We start from the raw sequence: 12,789 nt of genomic DNA, 5'->3' as shown, positions 1-12,789 counted from the left end.
GTTGGGATGGCGCAACAAAAAACTGGGAAAGTTGATGAATGCTCAAAGAACACCTTATTGGAAATAGGTGAGTGTGTTGGGAAAGTGTCGGTACACGGACCCACAACAGGGGGCGCAAAGGAACGGACAATGGAGTAGGTCAAATAACAACACTTTACTGTTGTGAATGTGCACAACAAATACAACAGATTACAACAATAGATCAGAATCAATTCACAAAGGTGTCGTGTGGGCAGGCTCGAAGATAGGAGACACCTGTCCAAAGCAGAACCGGAACCACACGATTTCCTCCGCCACCAGACCCCGGGAATACTGGAGCCGCCAAGTCCCGAACTCCCAGGTGGCCACTGCCTCCGCGTGTCGGACCTGGTACTGCTGGCGAGGAACAAAAACACAATTAAAGGTGGGCGCGTTTGCACCCAGTAATCCGCACGGCAGGAAAGCTACCTCCACCTCTCGTTGGAAAAAAGGTCTGTTATCACTCACAAAAATCACAAAAGGTTACTGTCAAGCAGTCAGCTGAGAATATTACCTTCCAGGTAGAACGATATCTCGGCAAAGAGGTGGAGACCTGCTGATGTACCCCTGCTGATTGGTAACAGCTGTTGCAGGTGATGCGTGACAGCTGTCACCCTAGCTGCTCCTGTGAGGCGGCTGCGCCCTCTGGTGCCTGGAGCCCGCACTCCAGGCAGGGCGCCCTCTGGTGGTGGGCCAGCAGTACCTCCTCTTCTGGCGGCCCACACAACAGAGTGTCATGATTGGGTATAAAAGGAGCATCCCCAAAAGGCTCAGCCATTCACAAGCAAAGATGGGGCGAGGATCACCACTTTGTGAACAACTGCTTGAAAAAATAGTTCAACAGTTTAAGAACAATGTTTCTCAATGTTCAATTGCAAGGAATTTAGGGATTCATCTACAGTCCATAATATAATCGAAAGATTCAGAGAATCTGGAAAACTTTCTACACGTAAGCAGCAAGGCTGAAAACCAACATTGAATGCCCATGACCGTCGATCCCTCAGGCGGCACTGGATTAAAAACCGACATCATTGTGTAAAGGATCTTACCTCGTGGGCTCAAAAACACTTCAGAAAACCACTGTCAGTTAACACAGTTCGTCGCTACATCTACAAGTACAAGTTAAAACTCTACCATGCAAAGCGAAAGCCATACATCAACAACATCCAGAAACTCCACTGCCTTCTCTGGGCCTGAGCTCACTTGAAATGTACAGAGGCAAAGTGGAAAAGTGTGCTGTGGTCTGATGAGTCCACATTTGAAATTGTTTTTGGAAATCATGGACATCGTGTCCTACAGACAAAAGAGGAAAAAGACCATCCAGATAGTTACCAGCGCAAAGTTCAAAAGCCAGCATCTGTGATGATATGGGGGTGTGTTAGTGCCCATGGTGTGGGTAACTTAAACATCTGTGATGGCACCATCAATGCTGAAAGATACATCCATGTTTTGGAGCAACACATGCTGCCATCCAAGCAATGTCTTTTTCAGGGGCATCCATACTTATTTCAGCAAGACAATGCCAAGCCACATTCTGCACGTGTTACAACAGCGTGGCTTCGTAGTAAAAGAGTGCGGGTACTAGACTGGCCTGCCTGCAGTCCAGACCTGTCGCCCGTTGAAAATGTGTGGCGCATTATGAAGTGCAAAGTACAATGGAGACCCCAGACTGTTGAACACCTGAAGTCGTACATCAAGCAAGAATGAGAAATAATTCCACCTACAAAGCTTCAACAATTAGTGTCCTCAGTTACCAAATGCTTATTGAGTGTTGTTAGAAGGAAAGGTGATATAACACAGTGGTAAACATACCACTGTCCCAGCTTTTTTGAAATGTGCTGCAGGCATCTATTTCAAAATGAGCAAATATTTGCACAAAAACAGTAACGTTTATCAGTTTGAACATTAAATATCTTGTCTTTGTGGTGTATTCAGTTGAATATAGGTTGAAGAGGATTTGCAAATCATTGTATTCTGGTTTTATTTACATTTTACACAATGTCCCAACTCCACTGGAATTGGGGTTGTACAGAAAAGAATGTTGAGATTTTAGAATGATGTATGCTGCCTTCAATATGGCATATTTTCTAGGGATGTCCATGCATTCTTTTTTTTTTTTTAATCAAGGCAGTGAAAACCCTCATTACAAAGGCATGGCTGTGAGAGAAGATGGTAGGGACACTGGACTGGCCTGCCTGCAGTCCTGACCCATCCCCAAAACAACAATGTGTGGAGAATTTTGAAACCAAAAATGCAACAACGACGACCCCATACTGTTGCACACCTTAAGACGTGTTTGCAAGGAAGAATGAGACAAAATGACGTGAAATGGTTCATTGCTTCAACCTTTTTTTTAAGGAAAGTGTTGGAAGCCTGCAACTAAATCGACGTCAAAGTAAGGATCACTTTTTTCTTTTTCTTCTTCTTCTTTTTTTTTTTTTTTTTTTGCATTTTACACATTGTCACAACTATTTCAGATTTTTTTGAATGAATGAATGAATGAATGTATTCAACACACACACATAGTCCAAAACAACAACAAACAAAACTTACAACAAAAAAGGAGATGGATTGACACTGAAAAAGAATATGGATTGACAATGAAAAAGAAAATGGATTCACAATGCAGCCGTGTGCCTGAAAGGGTATAGGCAGAAGCAAATAGTTTATTTACAGTTCAGTTCAGTGGACTAAAGTTGGGCTACCAATCTGTAGACCTGAGTTTGAGTCCTGGTTACCCTACCCATGTGTGTACTGGGACAAGACAGTTCTTCTTCCTTGTGTCAGTCCACCAAGCTGTAAATGGACACCAGCCATCCAGGGGGAATCATAGACTCTCATTTGTTTCATGCTACAGAATCTGGGGATAAGCATCCTGTACCACTGTGTCTCGGGCTCTGTTTGGGACTTCATTCTTCTTCTCTTCCTGTTTATTCATTATGTCCAATTGTCAGTAGGTCAATTGTCAGAAGGTGTGTTAACACACACCATGACTGCCTTGTTAAATATCATGGAAAACTCCAGATGATTCCACAAATTGATGAAAATACCTGGAAAACCTTCTGAATGATTAATTATGGCTTAATTGAGAAACCTTTGGCTGTATTTTAAGGCCCTTGTTGTGTGGGCCGCTGAAGAGGAGGTACTGCTGGCCCACCACCACCAGAGGGCGCCCTGCTTGGAGTGCGGGCTCCAAGCACGAGAGGGCGCCAGACCTAGAAGAAGTGACAGCTATCATTCATCCCCTGCCCCAGCTGTCACTCGTTCATCATCATCACCACCATAAAAGCCGGACTGCAACTCCACCTCCTCGCCGAGAAATCGACTACCATTCCTGAGGTAATCCGTCTCTGCAGTATTTGGATTAATCCACGTTTTGATCTCTGTTTGCAGCCGTTTATTCCTGTGGGACAGTTTTGTTGGAGTGGCGTGTTGTGGGAACCGCGACGTCTTCGCCTCCCACTCCCTCCAGATAAGTGACTGACAGGAGCTGCTTGAGTGTATGATTGGAGGTGGAGGTGCTCCCTCCCATCAGTGTTGGACTGTGTATTACTGAGTGTGCGGACTCACACTCACACATCCTGTTTTTGCTCTCTGCCAGCAGTACCAGGGTCGACAGCCGGGAACAGAGGCCACCTGGGGACTCGGGACTTGGCGGCTCCGGTGTTCTTCAGACCGTTGGTGGTGGAAGCCGTGTGGAGTACGGCTTCTCTCTCGTCGGGGGGGTCTCCTATCTTCGAGCCTGCCACACGTCACCTGGTGCTAATTGACTGTGCATATTTTCTGTGTCTTTTCGTTGTGTAGTGTCACAACATTAAATTGTTACCTTTTGGTTTAGTCATTGTCCGTTCATTTGCGCCCCCTGTTGTGGGTCCGTGCTATGACACCTTCACAACAGGATTTCTCGGCCATCGTCATGGACTCCGAGGGGCGTCAACCCGAGCTTGAACGGCCAATGGAAGAACCAGGAGCGCAGGCGTCAGCAGGAGGCGTGTTGAGTGAGCTGCAGCAGATCTTAACCACCTTCACGGCTCGGTTAGACTTAGTGACCGAGCAGAATGTCCTCCTTAATCGGAGGGTGGAGGCTCTCACCGCCAGGGTGGAAGCGCACGAGCAGGGCGCTGCTGCAGCCGCTCCTCTGGCTGGTCCTGGGCCTGTATCAGACGTTCCACTGGTCATTCAACAAACCCCCCCACCGTCCCCTGAAGCATACATAAGCCCTCCGGAACCGTACGGGGGCTGTGTCGAGACGTGCGCGGACTTCCTCATGCAGTGTTCGCTCGTCTTTTCACAGCGCCCTGTCATGTACGCATCAGACGCTAGCCGGGTGGCTTATGTGATCAATTTGCTTCGAGGAGAGGCACGCGCATGGGCTACGGCGCTTTGGGAGCAGAATTCACGGCTCCTAACGTCTTATACTGGGTTTGTACGGGAGTTCAAACAAGTGTATGATCATCCCAACAGAGGCGAGACCGCTTCGAACGTGCTGCTGTCGATGAGACAGGGGCGCCGTAGCGCAGCCGAGTATGCAGTCGACTTCCGCATCGCGGCAGCGAGGTCCGGCTGGAATAACGTTGCGCTCCGCGCCGCCTTTGTAAATGGACTGTCACCGGTCCTTAAGGAGCACCTACTGGCTAAGGAGGAACCGCGGGATTTTGACGGGCTTATTGATTTAGTTATATGCTTAGACAACCGCTTAAACGAGCATCGTCGGGAGCAGGCCGGGGGGCGTGACCGGGCACGAGCCGTCCCTCCTCCTTCCGGTTCCGACAAAGTGACGTCGTCCCCACGCTTCACTGCCAGAGAGCTCCGTGTGGCTACAGCTCCCCCTGCTGAGGAGGCTATGGACACGAGCAGGGCCAAAGTAAAAACAAACATCAGACAAAGGAGACTGGCCCGCGGGGAGTGTTTTATCTGCGGCTCATGTGAGCACATGCAGAGGGACTGCCCTAAACGGTCAAACTACAACGCCCGTCCTTAGAAACTGGGCTAAGGGTGGGCCATAATACGCACGCGGGAAAACCCCGCAAATCTGCACGAATCCCAGTAACAATCCTGAGTGGGGATTTAACCCTTCATGCCCCAGCACTATTAGACACAGGGTCGGAAGGGAATCTGCTGGACAGCAGATGGGCAAAGGAAGTAGGGCTCCCCCTGGTGGCTCTGCTGGCACCATTGCAGGTGCGAGCACTAGACGGCACCCTGCTTCCATTAATCACACATCAGACTCAACCAATGACTTTGGTTGTGTCTGGGAATCACAGGGAGGAGACAGTGTTCCACGTCACACCATCTACTTCCCGAGTGATTTTTGGCTTGCCATGGATGGTGAAGCACAATCCCCGGATTGATTGGCCGTCTGGGGTTGTGACGCAGTGGAGCGAAACCTGCCACCGGGAGTGCCTAGGATCCTCGGTTCCTCCCGGCACTACGGCTAATGAGGAGGTCAAAGTCCCCCCCAATCTATCGGCGGTGCCAAAGGAGTACCATGATCTTGCTGACGTTTTCAGCAAAGATCTGGCGCTCACTCTTCCCCCGCACCGACCGTATGATTGTGCCATCGATTTGGTCCCGGGCGCTGAGTACCCGTCCAGCAGGCTGTACAACCTCTCACGTCCGGAACGCGAATCAATGGAGACCTACATCCGGGACTCCTTAGCTGCCGGGCTGATCTGAAACTCCACCTCCCCGATGGGTGCTGGTTTCTTTTTTGTGGGCAAGAAAGACGGCGGACTCCGTCCATGCATTGATTACAGAGGGCTGAACGAGATCACGGTTCGCAACCGATACCCGTTGCCCCTGTTGGATTCTGTGTTTACGCCCCTGCATGGAGCCCAGATTTTCACTAAATTGGATCTTAGAAACGCGTACCACCTGGTTTGGATCCGGGAGGGAGACGAATGGAAGACGGCGTTTAACACCCCGTTAGGTCACTTTGAGTACCTGGTCATGCCGTTCGGCCTCACCAACGCCCCCGCGACGTTCCAAGCTTTGGTAAACGACGTCTTGCGGGACTTCCTGCATCGGTTCGTCTTCGTATATCTGGACGATATACTCATCTTCTCCCCGGACCCTGAGACCCATGTCCAGCATGTACGTCAGGTCCTACAGCGGTTGTTGGAGAATCGGCTGTTTGTGAAGGGCGAGAAGTGCGAGTTCCACCGCACTTCTTTGTCCTTCTTGGGGTTCATAATCTCCTCCAACTCCGTCGCCCCTGATCCGGCCAAGGTTGCGGCGGTGAGAGATTGGCCCCAACCGATAAGCCGTAGGAAACTACAGCAGTTCCTCGGCTTTGCAAATTTCTATAGGAGGTTCATCAAAGGTTACAGTCAGGTAGTTAGCCCCCTGACTGCCCTGACCTCCACCAAAGTCCCCTTCACCTGGTCGGATCGGTGCGAAGCCGCGTTCCAGGAGTTGAAACGCCGGTTCTCGACTGCACCAGTTCTGGTGCAGCCTGATCCTGATCGCCAGTACGTAGTTGAAGTGGACGCCTCTGACTCAGGGATAGGAGCCGTGCTGTCCCAGAGCGTGGAGGCTGATAAGGTTCTCCATCCTTGTGCCTTTTATTCCCGCAGGTTGACCCCAGCTGAACGAAACTATGACATCGGCAATCGGGAACTCCTCGCGGTGAAGGAGGCTCTTGAAGAGTGGAGACACCTGCTGGAGGGGGCGTCGTTGCCCTTCACGGTTTTCACGGACCATCGGAACCTGGAGTGCATCCGTACCGCCAAGCGGCTGAACCCCAGGCAAGCCCGCTGGTCTCTGTTCTTCAGGCGCTTTGACTTCCAGATCACGTACCGCCCCGGGACCAAGAACCAAAAACCAGATGCATTGTCCCAGGTGCATGAAGAAGAAGCCAAAGCGGAGTTGTCGAACCCCACCGAGACCATCATCCCCGAGTCCACTGTCATGGCCACCCTCACCTGGGACGTGGAGAAGACCGTCCGGGAGGCCCTGACAAGAAGCCCGGACCCGGGGACTGGCCCCAAGAACAGACTATACGTCCCACCAGAGGCAAGAGCTGCCGTCTTGGACTTCTGTCACGGGTCCAAGCTGTCCTGTCATCCCGGAGTACGCAGGACCGTGGCAGTAGTCCAGCAGCGCTTCTGGTGGGCGTCCCTGGAAACCGATGTCCGGGACTACGTCCAGGCCTGTACCATCTGCGCCAGGGGTAAGGCGGACCACCGGAGGACGACGGGACTCCTCCATCCCCTGCCAGTGCCTCATCGCCCCTGGTCTAACATCGGTCTGGACTTCGTCACGGGCCTCCCGCCGTCCTAGGGCAACACCGTGATTCTCACGATAGTGGACCAGTTCTCCAAGGCGGCCCACTTCGTGGCCCTCCCGAAGCTCCCGACGGCCCAGGAGACAGCAGACCTCCTGGTCCACCACGTCATGCGGCTGCATGGGATACCGTCGGACGTTGTCTCGGATCGGGGCCCCCAGTTCTCTTCACAGGTGTGGAAGAGTTTCTGTAAGGAGCTGGGGGCCACCGTAAGTCTCTCATCCAGGTACCACCCCCAGACCAATGGCCAGGCAGAGCGGGCTAATCAGGAGTTAGAGCAAGCCCTCCGATGTGTCACCTCCGCGCATCCGGTGGCCTGGAGTCACCATCTGGCCTGGATCGAGTATGCCCACAACAACCAAGTTTCGTCTGCTACCGGCCTCTCCCCTTTTGAGGCATGTTTGGGGTACCAGCCCCCGTTGTTCCCGTTGGTGGAGGGAGAGGTCGGTGTGCCCTCGGTCCAGGCCCACCTCAGGAGGTGCTGCCGGGTGTGGCGGGCCGCCCGCTCTGCATTGGTAAAGGCCCGGACGAGGGCTAAGGCCCATGCGGACCGCCGGCGTTCCCCGGCCCCCACATACCAGCCTGGGCAGGAGGTGTGGCTTTCGACCAAGGACATCCCTCTGTATGTCGCCTCCCCTAAATTGAAAGACAGATTCATCGGACCATTTAAGATCCTCAAGATCATCAACCCGGCCGCAGTGAAGCTTCGACTCCCAGCTTCACTGCGGATTCACCCCGTCTTTCATGTTTCCTGTCTCAAGCCACACCACACCTCGCCCCTCTGTACTCCGGGACCACCGCCGCCTCCTGCCCGGCTCATCGACGGGGAGCCTGCTTGGACAGTCCGCAGGCTCCTGGACGTCCGTCGTAAGGGCCGGGGTTTCCAATATCTGGTGGACTGGGAGGGGTATGGACCTGAGGAACGCTCCTGGGTGAAGAGGAGCTTCATCCTGGACCCGGCCCTCCTGGCCGATTTCTACGCAAGACATCCGGACAAGCCTGGTCGGACGCCAGGAGGCGCCCGTTGAGGGGGGGGTCCTGTTGTGTGGGCTGCTGAAGAGGAGGTACTGCTGGCCCACCACCACCAGAGGGCGCCCTGCTTGGAGTGCGGGCTCCAAGCACGAGAGGGCGCCAGACCTAGAAGAATTGACAGCTGTCATTCATCCCCTGCCCCAGCTGTCACTCGTTCATCATCATCACCACCATAAAAGCCGGACTGCAACTCCACCTCCTCGCCGAGAAATCGATTACCATTCCTGAGGTAATCCGTCTCTGCAGTATTTGGATTAATCCACGTTTTGATCTCTGTTTGCAGCCGTTTATTCCTGTGGGACAGTTTTGTTGGAGTGGCGTGTTGTGGGAACCGCGACGTCTTCGCCTCCCACTCCCTCCAGATAAGTGACTGACAGGAGCTGCTTGAGTGTATGATTGGAGGTGGAGGTGCTCCCTCCCATCAGTGTTGGACTGTGTATTACTGAGTGTGCGGACTCACACTCACACATCCTGTTTTTGCTCTCTGCCAGCAGTACCAGGGTCGACAGCCGGGAACAGAGGCCACCTGGGGACTCGGGACTTGGCGGCTCCGGTGTTCTTCAGACCGTTGGTGGTGGAAGCCGTGTGGAGTACGGCTTCTCTCTCGTCGGGGGTGTCTCCTATCTTCGAGCCTGCCACACGTCACCTGGTGCTAATTGACTGTGCATATTTTCTGTGTTTTTTCGTTGTGTAGTGTCACAACATTAAATTGTTACCTTTTGGTTTAGTCATTGTCCGTTCATTTGCGCCCCCTGTTGTGGGTCCGTGCTACGACACCTTCACAACAGCCCTGTCTGATGAACCAGTGCTAAAGAATTAAGATACATTCCTCCTTTGTAGCCATCTCAAAAAGATTAATCTTCATCTCACAGTTTATTATGCAAGAAAATATAAGATGCTTGGGACTATAAAGACGTTACATAATTGAGGAAACAGATCCAAATTGCCATGCAGGAATTAATATATATTTTGTTCTAAAGGTCCAACAGAGCCTCGGGACCACAACTCAGGAACTGATGAAGGCGTTGGAAGCATCAGTTAGAAATGTGACATCACTCACTTCATCACCATCACCTGAAAGGCCGCTCTCCAAGGAGGAAGCAATTACTCTAAAATATATGGTACATTAAGAAAACTTGACTAAAGTTCACAGCTGATCATGAGGACAAAGGCCAAGCCTTCATTTTTTTAAATGCCAACTTCTGATTAATGGCTTTGTCCTTGCTCTCCATGCTTTTACTGGACTAAGTTGTTGATTGTGTCTCTTGTATGTGTAGGCAAACTGATAAGGATGTGCATGCATTAAAGGTCTTGTGCTTTAAATTTAGAATACAAAACAGTTGAAAATATGTGCTGTTGCCATTTACTGAAGTTTAGCTGCAGACGATGTGCCAGGTGGTGCTGTCTGTTTTTTCAGGCAGAAAGTGTTAGCTGGATGAAATTCAAAATGTCAGGTCTAAGCAGCCATGTGAATTTAACTGTGTATTTAACTGACGTACTAATTGATTTTTACTGAGGGCATCAAATATGCCCATTGGGTATTGCGATGACTTTGTGTCTGTTTGTCCGCCATAAGTCCAGTCCTACTACTGTCACAGTCTTCAAATTCACAGGAAACATTCTTAGGACACAGACCTTGGACAAGTTCAAAGATGGCTAACCTTGACATATTTTAAGAGGTATTATAGGAGGTTAAAAAGTCACATTCTGTTTCGATCTGTTCCATTTTGTTTTTGAGTGGCTGGCCTTTCTAAAACCGCTTTGTTTTGAGTGTTTATATACATGTCTCTCATATATTCTGTAAAAGCTAGCGAGAAATAAACACTTCTAAAACTGAAAACGCTGTTTTTTTTAACCTCTTAACACCTCTGAACTTATTTATAAGACATTTCGTGGACGTTAGCATGGTGACGTCGCAGGCTGGCAGCTAGCAGCAAAACTCCATTTCGTTTTTGTGTAAATATATCCTGTTTGTCATATATTATGTAAAAGCTAGTGAGAAATAAACACTTCCAAAACACATGTGGAGTCATTTACAAGACATTTTGCAGCATTAGCGTGCACGTGAACTTCCGCAAACTCAGCGCTAACTTCCTCTGGAGTTAAATTTGTCTCATCAATACCAGCAAAAACACAGAGGGTTATCTACAAATATTCCTTGATTCGCACAACTTCCACTCTTGTCAAACGCTCATTACACTCACACGCAAGGCCTCCTGCAGATGCCGTTAAAACATAAATATTGTTTTTGATTGATTGAAGGCCTTTATTGAAAATGTACAAATTGTACATAAGACAATAGGAGCTTAATTAATTAATTAAACAACTGCATGTTATAAAGGGCACAATGCCCATACAGCCGAGAGTATTTTAGCATTGTATTAATTTTGAAATATGTTTTTCCTGCCCTCATTTAAATGTTACAGCAATGATATTAGAAAGATTAATCAATTTTTGATGCTTACCGGTGTACGTGATATATATTCATACAGTTGATGGAGCTACCAGGGTGGCTTTCTTATGCCAAATTCAATTCAGTTTATTTATACAGCACCAAATCACAAGCTGCCCCAAGGAACTTCACAAGGATAAGGCCAAACTTTAAACCCCAGAGCAAGCACATAGGCAAGAGTAGCAAAAAACCTCATCTGGTGTTTTTTTGTTTTGTTTGTTTGTTCTTTTTTTGTTTGGTTTTTTTTTGGGACAGTTGGTGGGGGGGGGGGGGGGGGGATTGTAGGAAGAAACCTCAAGCAGACCGGACTCATGGGACTGACCAAATGTTTTGACCATATTAACAATAACGAAAAGTCAAGTAAAGAAAGCACAGCAACAAAAGAAAAAAATGGTGACCAACTTGTCCAAACAATTGCTACTCTCCCCAGCTCTTAGTGTAATGTAGTACAAACTCAAACAAAGTACAAACTCAAACTATTGGATTCTGAGGAACTTCTCTCACGCATGAGACCCACCCATTCAGAACCCCGAACAATGGACACAAACAGTTTTTATAATAGACAAGATGGGTGCAACAAAGGCAGACCTTATTTCACAAAATCCTTCCCTTATTGGTCCCTGTGGGCATTCAGGGGAGGTCACACCTCCTGCCACTGACCCGCGTGATAACGGGACATATGATTTATAATGTAACCTGAATTTCTTTGTTCTGAGTGGTAAAACTGGATAATCCAGTTTGGCGTGCACATTCCAACAAGTAACAGAGTAAAAGTATATGAAACTAAGAATACAATCCTTAAGTAAAATAATTACTTAATATCAAAACAAATAAAGGAAACAAAATAAGAACAACAACAAAAAAAAAATTGTTAAACTCACAAATATATCAAACACAATGAAATGGTAAAACCAATATGGGCCCATAAAGTCTTTATCATAGTCAAACGACAGTTCTGAAGATCCAAAAGTCCTCTACATTCCACATCAAGACATTAAGCTTCTTGATACTTTGACGAACCAAAGGCTTCAGAAAAATTCATTGCTGTTTTGAAACGGTCAAATCCAACTTAATGATAGATAGATAGATAGATAGATAGATAGATAGATAGATAGATAGATAGATAGATAGATAGATAGATAGATAGATAGATAGATAGATAGATAGATAGATAGATAGATAGATAGATAGATAGATAGATAGATAGATAGATAGATAGATAGATACGAGGTCTGTTAGAAAAGTATCGGACCTTTTTATTTTTTTCAAAAACCATATGGATTTGAATCACGTGTGATTGCATCAGCCAAGCTTGAACCTTTGTGTGCATGCATGAGTTTTTTCACGCCTGGCGGTTGCGTCATTCGCCTGTGAGCAGGCTTTAAGTGAGCAGTGGTCCACCCCTCTCGTCAGATTTTTATTGCGAATAAATGTCTGAACGATTTGAAGCTTTGCTGCATCAGTTTTTTTCCAGAAACTGTGAGAGACCTCCAGGTGGACACCGTTCGGAAAATTAATATGGCTTTCAGGGACGATTTTATGGGGATTATACATATTAAGGAGTGTTACTGCTGCTTTAAGGACGGCCCACAATTGCTGAGAGCGCGGCGCGCTCCCAGCGCCGATCGACATGCTCAGACCCCGCTGAAACAACCAGATCATTTCCAACGTGAAGGCTTTGTTGATCCGGGACCTCATCTGACTTTCACAAAAAGGCAGGAGACGTTGACATCAGCACTTTTTCGGCACATTCCACTGTTACAGGAGTTTTTTTCATGGAAAGAAAAGCGGAGGGACGCGCCACAGAGCCATTCATTACGCGGGACAAAACCACCTCGGTGTTGGTCTCACAGGACAGCTTTCAGGTGGATTTCAGATGACGCGGTGGAGCTGCTCCTCTTTCCATGACAAAAACTCCTGTAACAGTGGCATGTGCCGTTCATTTCTAAACTGGACGCCGTCTTGATCCGGTATGTCGTCTGACTAGCACAGGAATTGTGAA

This window comes from Thalassophryne amazonica, chromosome 5 (genome assembly GCF_902500255.1).
Source record: "Thalassophryne amazonica chromosome 5, fThaAma1.1, whole genome shotgun sequence".
NCBI lineage: Eukaryota > Metazoa > Chordata > Actinopteri > Batrachoidiformes > Batrachoididae > Thalassophryne > Thalassophryne amazonica.
The sequence above is the reverse complement of the archived record's forward strand: the minus strand, read 5'-3'. Positions refer to the sequence as shown.